The sequence below is a fragment of the Chiroxiphia lanceolata genome, chromosome 2 (genome assembly GCF_009829145.1).
Source record: "Chiroxiphia lanceolata isolate bChiLan1 chromosome 2, bChiLan1.pri, whole genome shotgun sequence".
NCBI lineage: Eukaryota > Metazoa > Chordata > Aves > Passeriformes > Pipridae > Chiroxiphia > Chiroxiphia lanceolata.
The window spans coordinates 105,216,586-105,225,785 of record NC_045638.1 but is presented as its reverse complement, the minus strand read 5'-3'; the positions used below and the strand labels follow the sequence as shown (position 1 = coordinate 105,225,785).

Genomic DNA, 9,200 nt, shown 5'->3' with positions numbered 1-9,200 from the left:
CTGAAATGCACCCTGGCTTTACTGGAGACATCAAGATATGAAGCATTTCTTTTGGTATGTAGACCAGTGTTCACACCATAAAACACACAAAGGTGTTCTCCTAATACACTTGATAAACCTCATAAAGACAATCTCCTCATAAAGCTAGTAAAAACTCTCTCTAATAAACACCATAAACCACATAAGGGTGCTGTCGTCATAAAGGTGCCCACCTCATAAAACCCATAAACCTCATAGAGGCCCTCACCTCAAAAAGACACTCTCCTCAATACCATAAATGTCATAAAGGAGCTAAAATCATAATGGAAATCCCCTCATAAACACACTTTCCTCATAAAGCTTATAAACCTCATAAAGGATCTCTCCTCATAAAGGCCATATATCTCATAAGGGGTGTCTCCTCATATAGCACATCTCCTCATGCAGACCATCTCTTTATTAAGGCGCTCTCCTCATTATGGTCGAAAATGTCACAAAGGCCATAAACCTCATAATGGCCTACTCGATAAAAACTCTATGACCATTTTACAGATGCTCTCCTCACAAACCCCACACAACTCATAGAGGTTCCCTCCGCATTAAGGTACACTCCTCACAAATGCACTAGGCTCAAAACCCCATGTAACATCAGCAAATGCTCATCTCATAAAAATGGTCTCCTCAGAAATTCCATAAATCTCTCATAAAGGCACATAAACCCATAAATATCATCACTGCGTGGGCCTCATAAAGCCACTGTCGGCCACAAACTCATAAAAATCACATTTGGGTTCACATCGTGAAAGTGATGCCCTCATAAAGCCCATAAACATCATAATGGGGATGACATTAAAAAGGTGCTGTGCTCATAAAGCCCAAAAACCTCCTGATTCTGTTGCCCCATAAGTCCCATAGAACTCATAATGGAGGTCTCGTCATAAAGACTCTGTCCTCATAAAACCCATAAATATCATAAGAGTGCAGGCCTCATAAAGACACCGTCCACCCAAAGACCATAAACTTCAAACTGGAGCTCTCAACACAAAGGCGTCCTCATAAAGCACGTAAACCTCACGAAGGCTCTGACTTCATAAAGTCCACGCACCTCATACTGGTTCAGGCCTCATAAAGCCCATAAACCTCAAATTGGGGCTCTCATGATAAAGGCAGTGTCCTCAAAACAACCAAAACCCTCATAAAAGCTCTGTATTCTTAAAGCCCATGCACATCGTAATGGGACTGGACTCATAAAGGCAGTTTGTTTCTGAAGCCCAAAAAACTGTTAAAGATGATGTCCTCATAAAGCATATAAATCTAATAATGGGGCTCACTCCATGAAGGTGCTGTATTTTTCAAGTCCATGAAACTCATAATACTACAGTCCTCAAAAAAGGGCTTTCGACATAAAGGAGTTTTCATCATAAATATCATAAATGTCACAATTCTCCGGACTTCATAAAGCTGCTGTGCCCATAAAGCCCATAAACATAAAATGTCTGCTGCCCTATAAAGGCCACAAAACTAATAAAACCACTGTGCTCATAACCCATAAACCTCATAAATGAGTTATCATGACAAAGCTCATAAACCTCAAAAAGGATCTGTCCTCATAAAGCCCATACGCCTCATAATGGTGCAGGCCTCATGAAGGATCTCTAGTCATAAAGCACATACATATAATAATGGGGCTCTCATCATGAAAACCCTCTCCTCCTAAAGAACATAAACCTCATAAAAGCTTTGTCTTCTTAAAGCCCATACCCCTCATAATGGTGCAGGCCACATAAAGGAAATGTGCTCATGAAGCCCGTACACCTCATAAAGGCACTGTCCTCATAATGCCCATAAACCTCATAGTGGGGCTCCCATCATAAAGGCACTGTTATCATAAACCCCACAAACCTCAAAAAGGGGCTACCGTCCTCATAAAGCCCATCCACCGCATAATGGTGCAGCCTTCATAAAAGCTCTGTCATCATAAACACCATACACCTCATAATGATGTAGGCCTTATAAACGTACTGTCCTCTTAAACTCCATAAAACCTCACAAAGTGGCTCTCATCACAAACACGATGTCCTCATAAACCCCATAAACGTCATAAAGACTCTGCCCTCATACAGTCTATCCACCTCATAATGCTGCAGGCCTCATGAAAGCACAAAGCTCGTGAACCCCATACATCTCATAATGGTGCACGCATCATAAGCGCATTGTCCTCATAAAGCACATAAACTTCATAATGGCAGAGCCTTCATAAAAGGTCTGTCATCCTAAACGCCATACACTTCATAATGATGCAGGCCTCATAAACGCACTGTCCTCTTCAACTCCATAAACCTCATAAAGTGGCTCTCATCACAAACACGATGTCCTCATAAACCCCATAAACGTCATAAAGCCTCAGTCCTCATAAAGGACATCAACCTTATAATGGTGCAGGCGTCATAAAAGAACTGACCTCATAAAGCCCATAAACCTCATAATGGGGCTCTCACATAAAGGCGATGTACTCAGGAATGCCATAAATCTCATAAAAGCACTGTCAACATAAATCCCATATATCTTATAATGGTGCACACCTCATAAACCTCATACATCTCATAATAGTACAGACCTCATAATGGTACTGTCCTCATAAAGCCCATAAACGTCATAATGGTGAAGCCTTCATAAGAGCTCTGTCAGCATAAACGCCATACACCTCATAATGATGCAGGCCTCATAAATGAACTGACTTTATAAACTCCATAAACCTCATAAAGAGGCTCTCATCATGAACACGATGTTCTCACAAACACAATAAACGTCATAAAGCCTCTGTCCTCATAAAGCCCATCCACCTCATAATGGTGCAGATTTCATAAAAGCACTGACCTCATAAACCCCATACACCTCATAATGGTACAGACCTCATAAATGCACTCTCCTCATAAAGCCCATATACTTCATAAAAGTGCTATCATCATAAAAGCTCTGTCTTCATAACACCCTTACACCTCATAATAGTGCTTTCCTCATAAAGCCCATACAGCTCATAAGAGGTTCTCATCATAAAGGCCATGTCCTCATAAACCCCATAAATGTCAAAAAGCCTCTGTCCTCATACAGCCCATCCGCCTAATAATGGTGCAGGACTCATAAAACTGACCACATCAAGCCCATAAAACTCATAACGAGGCTCACATCATAAAGGTAATGTACTCAGGAACACCATAAACCTCCTAAAAACTGTTAGCATAAACGCCATACACCTCATAAAGATGTAGGCCTCATAAACGCACCATCCTCATAAACTCCATAAACCTCATAAAGAGGTGCATCATAATGACAATGTCCTCATAAACCCCATAAATGTCATAAAGCCTCTGTCCTCATAAAGTTCATCCACCTCATAATGGTGCAGACCTCATAAAAGGTTTGACATCATAAACCCCATACACCTCATAATGGTGCAGACCTCATAAACGCAGTCCTCATAAAGTCCTCACACCTCATAATGGTGGAGCCTTCTTAAAAGCTCTGTCATCATAAACACCATACACCTCATAATGATGCAGGCCTCATAAACGCACTGTCCTCTTAAACTGCATAAACCTCATAAAGAGGTTCTCATCATAAAGACAATATCCTCATAAACATCATAAAGCCTGTGTCCTCATAAAGCCCATCCACCTCGTAATTGTGCAGGCCTCATAAAAGCACTGACCTCATAAAACCCATACACCTCATAAGAGGTTCTCATTATAAAGGTCATGTCCTCATAAACCCATGAATGTCATAAAGCTTCTGACCTCATAAAGCCCATCCACCTCATAATGGTCCAGGTCTCACAAAAGCACTCTCCTCATCAAGCCCATAAACCTCATAATGAGGCTCTCACATAAATGCCATGTACTCAGGAACTCCATAAACCTCATAAAAACACCATCCTTATCAAGCCCATATATATCATAATTGTGCAGTCCTCATAAAAGCACTGACCTCATCAAGCCCATAAACCTCATAATGGGGCTCTCATCATAAAGGTGATGTACTAAGGAACACCATGAACCTCATAAAAGTACTGTCAACATAAATCCCATACATCTCATAATTGTTCAGACGTCATAAACATACTGTCCTCATAAAGCCCATAAACCTCATAATGGCAGAGCCTTCATAAATGCTCTGTCAGCATAAACGCCATACACCTCGTAATGATGCAGGCCTCATAAATGCATTGTCCTCAAAAAGTCCATGAACCTCATAAAGAGGCACAACATAAAGACGATATCCTCATAAACCTCATAAACATCATTAAGCCTCTGTCCTCATAAAGCCCATCCACCTCATAATGGTGCAGGCCTCATAAAAGCGTTGACCTCATAAACCCCATGCGTCTCATAATGGTGAAGCCTCATAAAAGTACTGTCCTAAAGCCCATAAACCTCATAATGGTAGAGCCTTAATAAAAGCTCTGTCCTCATAAACGCCATACACTTCATAATGATGCAGGCCTCATAAACACACTGACTTCATAAAGCCCATAAACCTCATAAAGAGACTCTCATCATGAACATGATGTCCTCACAAATCCAATAAACGTCATAAAACCTCCTTCCTCATAAAGCCCATATACCTCATAATGGTGCAGGCCTCATAAAGGCACTCATTTCATAAAGCCCATAAACCTCATAAGAGGTTCTCATCATAAAGGTCATGTCCTCATAAACCCCATGAATGTCATAAAGCCTCTGTCCTCATAAAGCCCATCCACCTCATAATGGTGCAGGCCTCATAAAAGCACTGACCTCGTAAAGCCCATAAACCTCATAATAGGGCTCACATCATAAAGCCCATAAACCTCATGAAGGTCATAAATCTCAGAATCCTGCTGACCTCAAAATCACTTTCCTGGTAAATCTCATAAACCTCACAATGTGCAAGCCTCATAAAGACACTGTCCTCATAAACTCCATAAACATCATAAAGGCAACGTCCTTATGAAGCCCTTAAACATCCAAATAGGGCTTACCTCATGAAGACCATATGCTCATATAGCCCATAAATATACTGGTGTATGCGACATAAATGGGATCTTCTTAGAAATATCAAACTTCATAATGGATCTCATATCATAAAGGCTCTGTCCTCATAAAGCCAATAAACCTCATAATGGTGCTTCATGAAGGCTCTGCCCTCTTAAAGCCCATAAACCTCATGAAGGTACTGTCCTCATAAAGCTCATAATCATATTGGCTGTGTTGTCATAAAGGCCATAAACCTCATAAAGCTGCTAATGTCATAAAGCCATTGTCCTCAAAAACCCCTTAAACTTCATTGTGATTGTCTCCGCATTGACCCCATAGCACTTTTAAAGGTGATGTCCTCATAAAGCCCTTAAGCCTTATAATGGCACTGACCTTATAAAGCCAATTAACCTCATAATAGCACTGTCATCATAAGGCCCATGAACATCATGAAGGCGTTCAAATCATAATGGTGCTGACCTCTGAAAGCCCGCAAACCTCATAAAGGCTCTGTCCTCATAAAGGCCATAAATCTCATAAAGGTCCTGTCCTCATAAAGGCCATGAAACTAATAAAGGTGTTTTCCTGCTAAACTTCATAAACCTCATAATGTCACTGTCCTCATCAAGCCCATAAACCTCATAATGGCACTGTGCTCATCAAGCCCATGAAGCTCAGTAAAGCGCCAGGTCTTTGCCACATGCTTTCTTGATCAGTTTACTTATATTTAAGTCTCTGAGAGTTTCACCCACACCACCTCTTGCGTAACCTTTACATTCTTTGATGCCTTGAATTCACGTACAGAGGAAAAGTCATAGATTTTCCCCAAGAGAACTTTTGATTTACTGCGAATATAAGCATTTTGGCAAAAGGGTTTTACAGATGTAACAACCAACCAAGGAGAGGATTCAACAAAAGCACCCAGTAATCACCAGCCCCACAAAACTTAGTGAAGTAAAGCACATCAGTTTTAAGTTACCCACAAGAGGAAGAAAAGAGATTAAAGAAAGAGGTTAGAAGAGAACAAAGAGAGAAAGAGGTTATAATAAGGTTGGTACAGCTACCAGCAGAGATCATATGATTGCATATTCCAGGAGAGAAACAGGCCATGTGCCTTCTGAGCTGCCATGTTGGCTGAAGACCACATGGACAGGCCTGGCCTCCTCCCCTTCTCCCCCCAAACAAAGGGGTTGATTCGACCCAACAATCAAAAACCACAGTCAGATAAAAATCCAGACTCTCACAACTTCATAAAGGCATTATCCTCATAAAGTCCATAATCCTCATAAAGGCACAGTCTTCATATAGCCCATAAACATCATAATGGTGCTGATCTCATAAAGCACTTAAAACCCACAATGGCCTTGTCCTCCTAAAGCCCATAAACATCACAAAGGTGCTGTCCTTCTAAAACCCATAAACCTCAATAAGGCCCTGTCCTTCTAAAACCCATAAACCTCAATAAGGCCCTGTCCTTCTAAAACCCATAAACCTCAATAAGGCCCTGTCCTTCTAAAACCCATAAACCTCAATAAGGCCCTGTCCTTCTAAAACCCATAAACCTCAATAAGGCCCTGTCCTTCTAAAACCCATAAACCTCAATAAGGCCCTGTCCTTCTAAAACCCATAAACCTCAATAAGGCCCTGTCCTTCTAAAACCCATAAACCTCAATAAGGCCCTGTCCTCATAAAGCCCATAAGCCTTATAATGGCCCTGTCCTCATAAAGCCCATAAGCCTTATAATGGCCCTGTCCTCATAAAGCCCATAAGCCTTATAATGGCCCTGTCCTCATAAAGCCCATAAGCCTTATAATGGCCCTGTCCTCATAAAGCCCATAAGCCTTATAATGGCCCTGTCCTCATAAAGCCCATAAGCCTTATAATGGCCCTGTCCTCATAAAGCCCATAAGCCTTATAATGGCCCTGTCCTCATAAAGCCCATAAGCCTTATAATGGCCCTGTCCTCATAAAGCCCACAAACATCATAATGGCCCTGTCCTCATAAAGCCCACAAACATCATAATGGCCCTGTCCTCATAAAGCCCACAAACATCATAATGGCCCTGTCCTCATAAAGCCCACAAACATCATAATGGCCCTGTCCTCATAAAGCCCACAAACATCATAATGGCCCTGTCCTCTCATGAAGCATACAAATGCCTCATAAAGTTGGTATCCTCATAAAACCCATAAACCTCACAAAGGCGCTGTCCTCACAAAACCCAAAATCTCATAAAGGCTTTCTCCTCATAAAACCCACAAACCTCATAGAAGGCACTGCCCTCATTCAGAGGACACCTTGACAATTTCTTAATGTTTCCAACTGTAGCTTCTAAAGATTGATTTTTACTAGTGTTAGGTACTATCTATGTTATATTTCACATTTTCGTTTGTTCTTTGCATTACGCTGATTTAGTGGTAATGAGGAATGGAGCCCGTATTCTCTGAACAAAGTAAAGCCTGCAGCATCAGTGGCAGTGTCAAGTCTGTGTGCTGTTTTGTCAATATGCTTCTGTTCAGTGCAGCAAAATCTATATTATTAATTAATAATTAATAAAATGATTAATTATCTGAATTTATCACCTACCTACATAAGTTTTCCCAGACTATTCCACTGCCAACACACCTGCTAGTTGTGGCCATGCTCATTTTGCAAACACATCTATCAGTCAGCAAGTTCCTTGAGACCGTAGGTTGGTGGTTGATCATAGGGCAGCCACAGAGAAACTACTTCTTCCCATTCACAGAAAAGTTACTCTCTCTGCATTTGCAAATCCAGTCTCCTTCCTCAAGTGGGAAATTCCAAGTTCCTCAGACCTTACTCAGACATTACTTTCATTCTTATTAATTCAACGTTAAGTGAAGATATGGTAAAATCATTCCATAGTGCAGCTCGAATTGGGATTATGACAAAGCTTTGCAACATATCTGTAAATAGCATCATGTCATGCCAAGATAAAAATTACTAATATATGATGCATGAACATGGACAGTGGCCTACTTAGTTGCCACCATGTGTCCCCTTGCAGCAGCTGCCACCAGGAGCACTGCACTGGCAAGGGTCTCCAGAGTGGTGTCAGGGGCTTCAAGTCCCTCTGATTCTCCAGGCAGCCATAACATGCAGGCAGCAAACAGGAAGGAACAGGGTTCAGTTCTCTACACTTGTCTGGCAGCACAAGGGCACTCCTGTCCTTCCCTTTTGCAGCTGTTAGAACTGCTGTTTTTTCAGCCCAGTTCCTGTGTCAGCTTCTAAAAAAGGCAAGATAAAACACAAGCCTTTGAAAGCAAACTTGGAGAGGCTGGTTCACAGAACCTCAAACCTTAGATCTCATGATAAAAACTATTAACAGATAAAAACTTGAGTAAGTTAAACCCTACTCCAGTTACCTTCTCCCGAGCTTCTTTTGTTACTTAATGACTACAAAAGGATCTGAGGAAAAAGCAGTCAATTCCTTTTCCTCTCTTTTCTGGTGGGGGATTAGCAGATAGCAGCAACACATTTCTCTGTGTGACTAGATCTTCTTTTTCACTGGATATTTAAAGGGAAAGATCAATAAATTACAGTGCTTAAAATAAAAACATTAAATATTCATAGCGGAAAATCCATAAATCTAGTCCTAATCCATTTAAAGGCCATTTTGATGTTTGTTTTAACATGGACATAAAAAAGCATGAAGTATCCCTTTTCTGCTGATATCCTTAATGCAAAAAAACAGCTTCTAGAAAGACGTCACTAGCTTTGCCATGGAATTACATCTGCTATCTCACTGCACCACTCTGCAAATCTATGCAAGATTTAGTCATAGGTTACTCCAAATAAACCATATACAGATTCTTTTAAGTACAGAGAAGCAATTTGTCATCTCTGACTCAAGATCTCTCTCCGTGTTTGAACTGACCCAAGAGCAGTGTGCTGCCCCAACATGTAGCAGTAGCTGAACTACAGGGCTTGAAGAGTGGTTATAGATTTATTTTTCATTGATATTTTGCTAGTTTCTGCTCATATTGAACTAAGTCTTTGGACTGTGACCTAAAGTAACTTCCTTTAAGACATTTACATCTAGTAAATACAATGGTATTAATAGAAGTTTAGGTGAAGTGAACTATTTGTCCCATCCCAGTTTTCTTCTGTGATTATCTAAAAAGCATTAGCCCTGAGCAAGGGCAACTGAGCCATGAGTAGTACTTCCTCCTGACTTTACAATTTC

At 40.9% G+C, this 9,200-nt stretch overlaps 1 long non-coding RNA gene across 1 annotated transcript; it reads right to left on the bottom strand.

The window, feature by feature from the left end:
- Positions 1 to 3,588: 3,588 nt before the first annotated feature.
- Positions 3,589 to 4,784, bottom strand: LOC116782399. Its single transcript, XR_004355225.1, has 3 exons — positions 4,739 to 4,784; positions 4,601 to 4,652; positions 3,589 to 3,706 (listed from the first exon to the last, which is right to left on the bottom strand). It is a non-coding gene; the product is annotated as an uncharacterized LOC116782399 (long non-coding RNA).
- Between the last annotated feature and the right edge of the window lie 4,416 nt (positions 4,785 to 9,200).